At 42.0% G+C, this 12,895-nt stretch overlaps 1 long non-coding RNA gene across 1 annotated transcript; it reads right to left on the bottom strand.

The window, feature by feature from the left end:
* Positions 1-2,112: 2,112 nt before the first annotated feature.
* On the bottom strand, positions 2,113-2,685 carry LOC310798636. Its single transcript, XR_014553782.1, has 3 exons — positions 2,621-2,685; positions 2,360-2,501; positions 2,113-2,241 (listed from the first exon to the last, which is right to left on the bottom strand). It is a non-coding gene; the product is annotated as an uncharacterized lncRNA (long non-coding RNA).
* Positions 2,686-12,895: the final 10,210 nt, after the last annotated feature.

The raw sequence follows: 12,895 nt of genomic DNA, 5'->3' as shown, positions 1-12,895 counted from the left end.
TTAGATCCAGCCTCTCTTTGACAGTATATATATGAATGTTTCCGGAATAAAGAGCATCTTTTTGACGGGATACACTGTTGTGTCGTGAATGAGTCCTGAGCTTCAGCTGAGCTCAGTCCAAGACTTGGTGTCGTTTCTTCTCTTTCACTTTCACTCTCCACCAGAAATAACGAACACGGGAAATTGAGTCATCTTGATTGCAATCCTATTTCCATCCATCGATTGACCAACCTTGTCCAATTTCCAATATGGTTCATAAACGAATATCACGGCAACCATCTGCAACAGTTCCCCATCTTCGAACCTTGCAGACCCAGCTATCAAGTTCCACAACTTCCCTACTCATCGAGACTTCAGTACCAAGAGTGTCGTGGCCATCAACTACCCGCGAATAGATCCACATTTCCCACAGCCATGCCTGACAGTATGAACCACTCCTGAGGAGCTGCAGAAACGAACCTTTATAGATCCCGAACATGACATCACCTGTGTTATGACATCACCAGCGAGGCCATTCGAAAGGCATGACTGAGACACCTATGAATCATGACATCATCACCGTCTGCGACATCATCAGTGTTCCATGACATCATAGTAGGAATGATGACATCACAGTAGGAATGATGACATCATCCTAACATAATGTTAATGGTGTACTACTACACTCTGCACCTGACATACCCCAAATGTGTTGCAACCCTCCTCTCAGTCATTCAAACGGAGGTACTGGTCGATGCCATCCACGATAGAGATGCGACAAGCTCATATAAGAAAGCACTCAGTGAGTGGAAAACATTCATTGAGAAATAGTCCATACATGTACAAATGCATAGAATGTCAGGTCTGTTATTGGCACTGCACTTTTGTTTCCGTTTGCACTATTTGCACATTTGTTGTACCTGACTACTGTTTTTTTCTTTTTCCCTATCATCAGGTAGAAATATTTTTCCTACAGTATAAGCTTCCAGAAAGATTTTTTCTGTTCTAGCCATATAACCTTTTTTTGTTCATCTGTGGTCCATCTCTCTCTCTCCCTCTCTCTCTCGTCTCCCCCTCTCTTTGTCTCCCTCTCTCTGTCTCCCCCTCTCTTTGTCTCCCTCTCTATCTCGTCTCCCTCGCTCTGTCCCCCCTCTCTTTGTCTCCCTCTCTCTGTCTCCCTCTCTCTCTCTTGTCTCCTTCTCTCTGTCTCCCTCCCTCATCCACAGTGTCCATTTCTGGGTTATGGTTTTAAAAGTACAGTACTATTGATATCTGTTGCCAAAGTCCAGTCTGTAAGACATCCCGATTATTACAGAGCTGGTGTAAACTGTAAGGTCTGTTATTAGTGCACTTTTGTTTCTGTTTGCACTGTTTTTCAGTAATTTGTTGTACGATACTTGACCTGGATATCGAGGACATCCAGCTTCCTCTGCTGAATTTTTCCCCTTCCCTGCTATCAGGTATTTCATTTAGAAACATTTTTCCAGTAGTATAAGCTTAACCGTATTGATGACTGTTTTCATATCAGTCCAGTGTAAAGTCCTGTAAAATATCCTGATTGCAGGAGCTGATGTGAACATGCCACATAATTAACAATGATGTTCTTTCATTAAATATTGTCAAATTTCAATTGCAGTGCTGGTTGTCATTTCAGTAAGTGGGTTTCCTGTTCCTGGTGCCTATTTCAAGATGAGCTAACTTGTTTCAAGTAAAACAGCATAATCATACTCCACTAGTATTAAGTAATCTATGTTTAAATTAGTGATTTATGTCCTTGTTCCTTGGCCTTAATTTTTGCAGTGTGCTAAAATTAAGAATGAAAAGAAAGAATTATTAAGAATTATTTGCTGATATTCAGTGTATTTCACTTACTACTGTGCTGTAGAAACTTTGATAGCAAGTAATGTGATCTAAAAACAAGCATTTTGTACTTATTTCTAACCTTCAGACACTTATCAGAGCCGACTTATTTCAAGACTGGAACAAACTTATTTTAAGATTTCTTGTCAAGTAAAATTAACTAGCTGCATGGACAGAAAATTTCATTAGTATTAAGTAATTTCTGCTCAAATTCTCTCTTTTTTCTTGTATTTTGAGTGACCTTTTTTGCAGTGAAATATGCAGAAGGACTTACAGGCTTATGGTCAATGAAGGCCAACTTGGAGTCCTCAATGGTGTGCCGGTACACTTTTCGGCCAACTCTGTAAACAGTTGGTGGAAGCATTGTGGGTAGCTGTCTCAGGGCAAGTTCCCCCTTGGCATCTGTAGGAAAACAATTGTATATGTTGGCATATCTGTGATTTGGTCATTTAGTAGCCAAATATAATAAAACCTATGCTAATATTGACATTTGCAAACTCTGCTGGACAACAACAATTACCCAGTGTTAATCCGTCTAAAGGAAATGTGAGTTTCCCTTCCCGTCTCGCCAGGTGCAGGATCTTCTGTGCATATACAGGCAGCCATGTTTCAAAAAGTTTTGGTGCAGCCTCTCCATGCAAAGCCAGAAAGTCCTGTGCAATCTAAAGAAAGGAAAACATGTTTTAAAACACAAATTCTATATGGCAGTTGCCATACTAACAAAAGATGTTATAAATAATGCATCCTCATTATATGTAAAATTATATTCCACTAAACATACCATGCCCGGAGTGGTTAGATGTGGGAACTGTTCGAGGATCTCGTGTATATTAGAGTTGTTTCCCCTTATCCACTTGGCGCTGTACACGACTGTATCCTGCATGTACGCCTCCACCTGGGTGCGGGGCTGAGAATTGAGTCTCAGCCATTCTTTTATCTGTTCGGCTCGCTCTTCGGATATGGTAGATTCTATAAAAAGTACACATAAGAATATTGGCAATAACTACATTATATTGATATTTTGCTTCACCAACTTATTTTTCAGTTCAACCATTACCTGGTATGTATGCCCTTTCACGAGCGTCTCCTTGGCGCTGCGGTGGTCTCTGCGGCGTGCTCTATGACCTGCTCACAGATCTCAGCCTCTTTCTAGTGTTCCGAAGCCTCTCTTCAAGGAATCCAGTGGCTGGACGGTGGTTCCGGCCTTGGGTGTACCATATTTCCTGGCAAGAAATGAAAATCTTTGGTGAATAGAGATGAGGCACATTCTGATTTCGACAGCGTGGCCACAGGGTGTGGCTAAGCCATCTAGAACAGGGTTTGTCTGTACGTCTATCTGTCTGTCCCCAGAAAAGTAGACCAATTACAGCTCCCACTGCTTGGTGCATGACAACAGCATGGAAGTCAAAGGAGGCACTCACAATTTTCAGTCCACCAGAAATGTTAATATCTGCACAAATATGAAAGAATGACAAAAAGTCAACTCGGACACTCATGGACGCCGCGGCTCATGAGCTTGAGTCTGGGGTTTTTCATTAATTTGCATGCGGCGTTTCACTGGCCTATGTCTGCTATTGTTCCGAGTTTCGGCCAATGAGCCACATGGGGGTGGGGTGCAAAGCTCTGTTTACAAGTCAAGTGACAACCCAAGCAGAGAAGCGAAACATGGCAGGCTCCAGACAGTGTGCCTGACTGTTTCAAATTATAACAAAACAACCACTATTGCAATTTGCAATACATGTCCCGCAAGGTTTCTGAGATTAGGTGAAAGTCTGAGCTGGCGTTATGCGAAACCAAACGTGGGGACGAGTTGAGGATTTGTTTGGCATTAATGTTAGCTGTTGTGTGGTGGCTAGCTGGTTGTGGCCTACCTAGCTAGTAGTCCAGCAGGCAGCGGTTCACAAGCTTGTTGTGACCAAAATCCCCGCATTTAAAGCACTTCATACTCCCAGAGCTTGCGTAAACCATAGAGAACCTCATGCATTACTCAAAATGAAACGTCCAGGGTTTGTGTCTCCAAAAGCAACCGCTAACGTTACATGCAAGCTAACGTAGCTAGCAGCTAGCTACGTTAGCTTGCTGTAATGTTAGCGTTAGTTACCCCTAAAATACAGGTTAAGAACTTATGGAAAAGTCATGGAAAGCCCTAACGTTACGTTTTGTTTCTGTTTTAGGACTGTGCGAACATATAGTTATGGATAGATGTGTGTTTTAGCCATAGACTGTATAATATAAATGTTTTAGCACGTTTTGAGTGTGGAGTAGTCGAAGAGTACACAAACAAAGAAGTGAGTTTTAGCTCAGCGCTGCCGCCATTTTGGCCCGAAAATCGTCCCCTTTTGCGTGGTGTCATTGTAACTGCAGCCATTGGCCACGTGAGGGCGCACTCGTTACTTTTGGTTAAGTTTCCGTTTCCAGTAAATGCTCTCTCTCTCTCTCCGTCATTTTGCGACACTATCGTCAGACGAACTGATTGACGGCACCTGCTTTAGCTTCCAGCGTGTGTTGCACAGCTCACAGAAGACAGAAAAGACTGCTACCATTCGTTTTCAGTCACCACAATTACACATAAGAGTGTATATTGAAGATAAGACTGTAAGTAACTGTAAGACTGTGTTTACAAGAGTGCATAATATTGAATGTAAGACTGTGAAGTAACTGACTGTTTTACTGCTGTATCTTGGACAGAATATTCTCTCAGGAGGATTAAGTTAGCCAGGACCAAGTTACCCCCGCCATTGGTTGACAAGCAGGCAAAGTGGTAATTATTAGTCTGTTTCTCTGTCTATTGTTTACATTAAGAAGTCATGTAAGCTTTGTAAGAATGTAAGAACTGATGATATTGTATCTGTCTGTATGTATTTTCAGTTCTACGGTGTTTAAGTGAAAGTAAACATCTGTTAAAAGAGCCGGAGTCTCGCGTGCAATCATTGGGCGGCATAGTAGAACACTTCACTGCATCGGTGAAGGCTCCAGGAGGAAGACGGACTGGCTGTAGGCTACAACAAGGAAGAAGTCGAGCAGACCGGGTGCTGTGGAGAAGAGGCGTCGTCAGGTGGACAAGGCTACACAAGCAAGCACGTTCAAGATAGCGTATTTGAAGTAGCACAAGTACTTGTTGACTGCCATTAAGCTCCATTAAGTTTCATCTGCAGCTTCTTTAAAGCAACAGTAGACATTTCTCCTCATGGTGGATCGTCTAGTAATCAAAGAGACTGAATAAATAGATAAGTAAAGTTGACTAAAGTTTAAGATATTTTAAGTAAAAATCTATAGGCTATACAATTTCATGCAACTAAGTTGTCATATTTAAACTGTGTCAAAATTACTCAGTTTATTTGCCATAAAAGATAATCCATTTAAATTCTAAGTGTTATTATAACACTGTCGTTTTTGATGTGCATTTATGCAAAGGTTAAGTTAAAATATCACTAAAGGCTTCATATTGACATTTCATATTCACACAAATTGGAGAATACCATACATTTCATTTAAATTTCAAATACAATATTTAGCACCACATGCATTAATATGTCAGAGAAAGGTGAAGATGCTGCTCTGCATAGTGAAGAGGTCAACCAGACAGCCTCTCAAGAAGATGATGATGAAGAGAAGACTACCCCATCACATCAAGCTGACACTGATGAGCAAGTTGAAGTGACAGCATCACATCAAGCTGACACTGATGAGCAAGTTGAAGTGACAGCACAAGACGGACAATCTCAGGTTGGTGCAGATGACACGCAACTGCTTCCAGACATTAGAAGAAGTGAACGCACACGAAAGCTCACTGAAAAGGGAAAAGCTCTGCTCAATGACAAATTGAATGGTCTTAACGAGAATTTTGTGAAGATGTATAGAAGATGGAAGTATCACATCAATGGCTTGAAACGATCCATTAAGAATAATGATGATGCTGATCTGATTAATGAAGTTATAAGTGCAATCAACACCATCCAAGTTGACATTGATGATGCGTACCTCAAAATAAGAGACATCTCAAGTCCTGAACCTGACATCCGGAGAATGAATGACACATGTCATGCACTCACTAAGACTGCAAATATAAAGGCTCAACACTTCCTCAATGGTGGTGATTCAGAAGTCTCATCATGGCCTAAAGCTGACTTGGTGTTTGACAATACAGTGTCCAGTTTATCAGTTGAAACCATTAGGTCAAAAACCTCTTCCAAGGGATCCAAGCAATCTTCCAACCTGAATGTAAGACAACAAGCAGCAGCTGAAGTTGCAGCTACACAAGAGGTAATCAAGATAATGGATGCACAACATCAACAAGAGGAAGAAATTAGAAGACTTGAGGTGGAAGAGCAAATGCTAACAGCTGAAAAGGAAGCTGAAGAAAGGGCAGCAGAAGCAGAGATGGCAAGAAAAAGAGCTCAGTTTATAACAGAAAGCGCTGCTAGAAGAATGAAGCTGGAAGGGAAAAGGAAAGAAGTGGAACGGTTGGAGGAACTAAAAAGGCACAATGCAGCACAAGCAAGGCTGCAAGTGTATTCAGAAACTGATCATTGTGATGAAGAAGAGCATCTGTTAGCTCCTTTCCCTCAACAGGGTCAAGAAGCCTATCCCTCTCAACCAAGAGTCCCAGTTTCTCTCCACCCACCACTCACACTTAACCCTTTAAGTAACCCCTTCTTTCCCGCTCAACAAGCACCGCTCCCCCAAGCTCTTCCTGCTTCACAAGTGCTCCCTGCTCAACAAGCCAAGCTCAATCAAATCCATCACCCACGTCATGCCACAATCACCAAATGCTCAACCCCACATGCCACTAAACCTCTATCCATGCAACAAGCCCCATTTAGCCAAGTTCCTATCACTCAATCAGTCACTTTCACTAACTCTCATGAAGCTTCCAATGACCTTGTGAGAACACTCGCTGAAGCAATCACAGCCAATCGGATTCCAATCCCAGAACCTGCTATCTTCAAAGGAGATCCTCTCAAGTATAATGATTGGAAGCTTTCTTTCTGTACTCTGATTGATCGCAAGAACCTGCCAACTCAAGAAAAGCTCTTTTTTCTACGCAAGTATGTTGGTGGCCCAGCTTTGAGAGCTATTGAAGGACATTTCCTTGTAGGAACAGATACTGCATACTGTGCTGCCTGGGACATACTTGAGGATAGATTTGGTAATCCATTCATAATCGGCAAGTCATACCGTGACAAGATACATTCATGGCATAAAATTGGCCCCAAAGATAGTGAAGATCTTCGTGAGTTTGTAGATTTTCTGAGCAGTGTTGAATCAGCCATGCCCTATGTTCAAGGCTTACAAGCGCTCAATGACTGTGTAGAAAACCAAAAGATTGCTGCCAAATGTCTTGATTGGTTGAGCTCAGGTTGGAATAGAACAGTCACAAGGTATCAAGATGAGCACAAAATGTTCCCTGACTTCGGATACTTCATAAGATTTCTCAACATGGAGGCTCGAATTGCTTGCAACCCCATCACATCATTACAAGCAATAAAGTCAACTGAACATGAAAGATCAAGGCCAACCGAACGAGAGCATCCTAAGCCTCAACAAAATCGTAACTTCAGTGCTAAGACGTTCACCACAAATACAAGTGAAAAGACATGTATCATGTGTGTGTTTTGTAAGAAGAAAGGCCATACTCTCCATAGATGTCGCCAGCTCATGGAGAAGCCAATCGCACAAAGAGTTAAGTTTGTACAACTGGAGAAGTTATGCTTTGGCTGCCTCAAGACCGGCCATAACTCCAAAGCCTGTACATCCAGGAGTGTATGCGACTCATGTGGGAAACGACACCCAACATGCTTGCATCAAGATCGTGAGAAGAAAGACCAAGAACAAAGAACAAGAACCAAACAAGAAAGGTCAAACGAAAACAACAGAGACAAAGACCAAGGGCTCTATCGTTGCAGCGGCGCAGTTTCTAGGCCGAGCGCCAGCCGCAGCGCAAAGCAGTGGGCGTGGAAAGGCGCACTTGATATCTTGGTATCGGCGCTAAACTCAGCCTCAACCATTATAACCACGCCTTTTAAGCGTAAAATTATGCATTGTCCGCTCATTGGAGAATTGCAGGGAAGAGACACACGCTTGCCTTTTAAGCTCCAATTCCTGGACAAATCCGGTAAAACCAGACAAAGCCAAGGGCTCCGCCGCCCCCCCCTCCCTTCATCCGGTCTGTCTATCTCCATATATAGGCTATTATTCCATATTATTATGCTTCTCAAACCAATCTAACTGCAGTTAAAATACTGCAAGCATGTAAATACGCTACACTATAGCAAGACCAAAGTGAAAATAATTTCTAAATGCATCTGATAGAAAAAAATATTGCCTATGGCTGGATGTCATGAGATTAGATGAAAGTTTGGCCAGAATGATATCGTTTTATCTCTCCTCCCCCACTGCACGATGCAACATCCTCTGAATGACACCTATCACTTTTACTGGATCTGATAACTTAATTCTATTTAATTTACAGGATTTTATTATTGAGTAATAGTATTTTATTTGGCCTATATATGCGTCCCCCCCACCCCCTGCCCACAGGCTCTGACAAATATGTTCATTCTCAATAAAATCTTCAGTAATCAATCAGAGGGGCTTTAAAAGCCAGATTGGCAGCAGCTGGCGCAGTGTGATCAATATGGCAGACCAAAACCGATCCACTAAATTCACAGCTGAGGAGAAGATGGTGCTGGCGAATCAGGTGATATATCTGTCCACCATTCATTTTGAATAGCTACAAAACAACTCTTTACTTAAGTTGTTTATTCATCTATCCATTCAGGTTCAAATGTACCATCGCGCACTGTTTGGGGAGGAGAATTACCCCGCCGACGCCCCGCGCCCAGTCCTGGACCGCCTGAGTGAGCCGCCCCAGGTGGCCGTCTATGCGCTGCGCTTGTTCAGCACCTCGGACAGCTCCGCTGCCACAGACGGGGGAAACATTTGGAAATAATTATAACTTTCTATGCTTTGCACACAGAAAAAATAAATACAACAGACAATTCTGTAATGAATAGCTGTAATGAAGAGTGGGGTTTGAAGAAGCGCTACACAACAGTTTATCCAGTTCCTCTCTCTCTTTCTTTCTCTCTCCCTTTCTCTCACATTAAACGATATACATGCCTATAATGTCAATTATCTGAATGAAATAATAATACATATTAATTAGGAATATTAGTAATATTAGTAGCCTAGCTAATTTCGGGGGGGGGGGGGGGGGGTAATAAAACGTAGAGCTATATTACACATAAATGGGGATTATTATGATAGCCTAAACTAAATTTATGAAACTGCATTACAGCTTCACCCAAAGCCTGAGAAGGGTTGCAATCTTATATTCTATTGTATTCTAAAGTATTTTTTTCTATATATTGTATTCTCCATTCACTTTCCTGTCCCCGGTGCACAGAATCCTGCTTTAGGCCTGCTTTTCAAAAGCGCAAAGCGCTAAAAGTAGGCCAGGTCGGAAGATGGCTGGAAGATAGTAGTACGCCGGTATTTAGCGCCGACACGCCCACTTCGGCGCATTCAGGGACTCCGCCACGCCCATTCGGCCTAAAGCGCATTTGGCAGCCTAAAGCCTATTGCTATTTTCCCGAAACAGGCGCAAGGCACGTTTTTTTGCGGTTAAGGCCCGTAATAGCGCCGATGGCCTGTGGGAGAATAGGGACCCAAGAGTCTAAAAGAGAGACACAAGAATTTACACAAGCTACCTCCAACAGAGTCGTCCAAGAGAAGAGTAGCACTCATACCTCTTCAATTGTTCCAGTCTATGTCTCCACAACAACTGAACCAGACAAGGAAGTTCTAGTGTATGCTCTACTTGACACTCAGAGCGACACTACCTTCATCTTAAAGGATGCAGCTGAGACACTGAATGCCAAGAAAGAGCCAGTAAAACTCAAAGTATCTACCATAACATCAAAAACAAAGATTGTGTCCAGCCAAAAGGTGAATGAACTTCAAGTAAGAGGCATCTACTCTGACGCTAAAATAAAACTCCCAACAACCTACACCAGGGACTATATACCAGCAAATAGATCCCATATACCCACAAGTAGAACAGCAAAATCCTGGCCTCACTTGGAACATCTGGAGGATGAAATGTCTCCCGAGCTTGACTGCGAAGTGGGATTGTTAATCGGCTATAACTGCCCCCAAGCCTTACTTCCCAGAGACGTCATCACTGGCACTGAAGACCAGCCATATGCGATCAAGTCTGCGTTGGGTTGGAGCATCGTCGGCTACAACAGCGCTGGCTTTGACCATGAAGATGAGATAGGTGTGAGCCACCGTATCATCACAAAACAAGTTGTCCCAGCTATCAAGCCTTCATTTGAGCTCAAGTCTGAAGTCCATTTTGTTTGTAAAACCCAAGTCAAAGAAACGATCACTCCGGCAGACATAATCAAAGTCTTTGAGTCAGATTTCACTGAGAAAACCAGTGAAGAAGTTCAAATATCACAAGAAGACATCAAGTTCATGGCTAAGCTAAAACAAGGCATCAAGCGAAAGTCAAATGGGCTCTATGACATACCATTGCCTTTCAAGGAAGAGAGGACAAGTCTGCCAAACAACAAATCGGGTGCAGAACATCGACTCAAATGCCTGGAGAAACGTCTGAGGAAAGATCAACAATACCACAAGGATTATGGAGGACATAATATCAAGAGGACCTGCTTCAAGATGATGCCACACTGAGAAATCAGTGGAAGATGGCGAAGGTAGTTAAGGTCTTCCTTGGATCTGACGGGAAAGTCTGAAGACTCAAACTTCTACTTAGTGACACAACACTAGACAATAAAGGCACACGCACAACTAAGCACATTTATTTGGAAAGGTGCATACACAAAACCGTACTATTGCTTGAGGCTGAGGAAATGATTAATTCCTCAATGTAGGTTTTTTGTTTTTCAAAGGATATTTGTTTCTAACAATGTCATACTGTTTACGATGTTAAGTTCTATTGAGAATCACACGTTGCGTGATGGTGGGAGTGTAACTGCAGCCATTGGCCACGTGAGGGCGCACTCGTTACTTTTGGTTAAGTTTCCGTTTCCAGTAAATGCTCTCTCTCTCTCTCCGTCATTTTGCGACACTATCGTCAGACGAACTGATTGACGGCACCTGCTTTAGCTTCCAGCGTGTGTTGCACAGCTCACAGAAGACAGAAAAGACTGCTACCATTCGTTTTCAGTCACCACAATTACACATAAGAGTGTATATTGAAGATAAGACTGTAAGTAACTGTAAGACTGTGTTTACAAGAGTGCATAATATTGAATGTAAGACTGTGAAGTAACTGACTGTTTTACTGCTGTATCTTGGACAGAATATTCTCTCAGGAGGATTAAGTTAGCCAGGACCAAGTTACCCCCGCCATTGGTTGACAAGCAGGCAAAGTGGTAATTATTAGTCTGTTTCTCTGTCTATTGTTTACATTAAGAAGTCATGTAAGCTTTGTAAGAATGTAAGAACTGATGATATTGTATCTGTCTGTATGTATTTTCAGTTCTACGGTGTTTAAGTGAAAGTAAACATCTGTTAAAAGAGCCGGAGTCTCGCGTGCAATCATTGGGCGGCATAGTCATCGTCATGGGTGTCTCCAAAATGGCGGGTTTCTTGTGTGCGATTGAACCTCTCCAGCGCTTCTTATCAATAAGTTATTTGGCGGGACCTAAACCATAGATTATTGTGTGTGTGTGTGTGTGTGTGTGTGTTTTATTTTTGTTCAGCAGCTCCTGTCTCTTATCAAATCTTTATTCATATTATATCCTATTATTATTATTATTATATAAATGAAACCTTTATTGCCCCTCAGGGAATTTTCTCTGCACAAGGAGCCCAAAAACAACATAATAGGCACACATGTAATAATAATTACAATAATCCAGATGAGAAGTGATAAAAGCATGGATACCTCAAAATTAGACCGTGCGTACCCCATTTGATAAGATTTTTGCTTTCAGATGTTTTATTACAGAAAGTTTATGAAACCCATCACCTAAACAGTAGGCTATTACATTCTATCATTGTCTTACTTGTGGCCAGTGTCCCAGTGTGTCAGAGTGACAGTGATCAGCTGTGGGGAGTGGTTAATGTAAATGAGGAGGCATTGTTCACTCCCCCCTTGGCTGGCTGTCCCAGGTGTGAAAAACTTCTCAAACTTTGAGGGCTTTTTTCTCAGTTCCTGCTTTTCAGAGTGTGAACAATCAAATAAGCATATCTCCTTAATTTTTTTTCAGATTACAATGTGTGACACATCATTTGAAAGCTTACAGTCTGCCATTTCAGAATCTGTAAAAATCAGAAAAATGCCCTCGGCCTAATTGAGGGTCAAAAGGCCAGCTGGTGTCACATATACGTGGGGAAGGCGAAATATATTGTGGGTTTCATAGGATTTTCTTTTAGCCTGGACAGTGTAGTTTTCAAAGTTGAACTTCAGACATGGCTGACGAGGCTAGTGAAGCAAGTGCCATTCGTCCCGAGCACGACAGCTATTTAAACTGAGGATGAAAATAATGACTTCAATTCAGATTTATTTATCTCGTGTTTCAATCTGCTAAGCCTCAAGGTTTTAGTGAATGTTGGCAGTTCTGCCACGTTTCAGACAGTAAAATAGCTGACGAGCTGAATGGAGTATGAGTTACTTGAGGACGAAGACATCAATGGAAAAGACTATTCAGACCCAGATGATGTGACTGTTGGCATGCTAGCAAAGGCTCTGAGTGACAGTTTTGGCGAATTTGCCGTTGTATTTCAAGATGACTGCAAAACGGGGATCGCTAAACATTACTGGGGCTGCAGTAATTGTCAACGTTCACTAAAACCTACATTTCTCAGCCTCTATAGTAGCTAGAAACATGAAATCAAAAGCATTTGAGAGCTCTGGCAAATATAATCATTTCTAATGAAAAGGCCCATGTCAGAATCTCATTTCAGGTATTCAAAGATTTTTGTTTTACATGAGTGATTGTAATGTGTAGATGAAACACCAGGTTATGTTGAAAATCAAGCACTTTTCAAGGAGGATATTCAAATTCAAGCATATTCCTAA

This window comes from Poromitra crassiceps, assembly GCF_964638095.1.
Source record: "Poromitra crassiceps genome assembly, chromosome: 26".
NCBI lineage: Eukaryota > Metazoa > Chordata > Actinopteri > Beryciformes > Melamphaidae > Poromitra > Poromitra crassiceps.
Note: the sequence above shows the minus strand (reverse complement) of the source record. Positions and strands in the feature narration are given on the sequence as shown.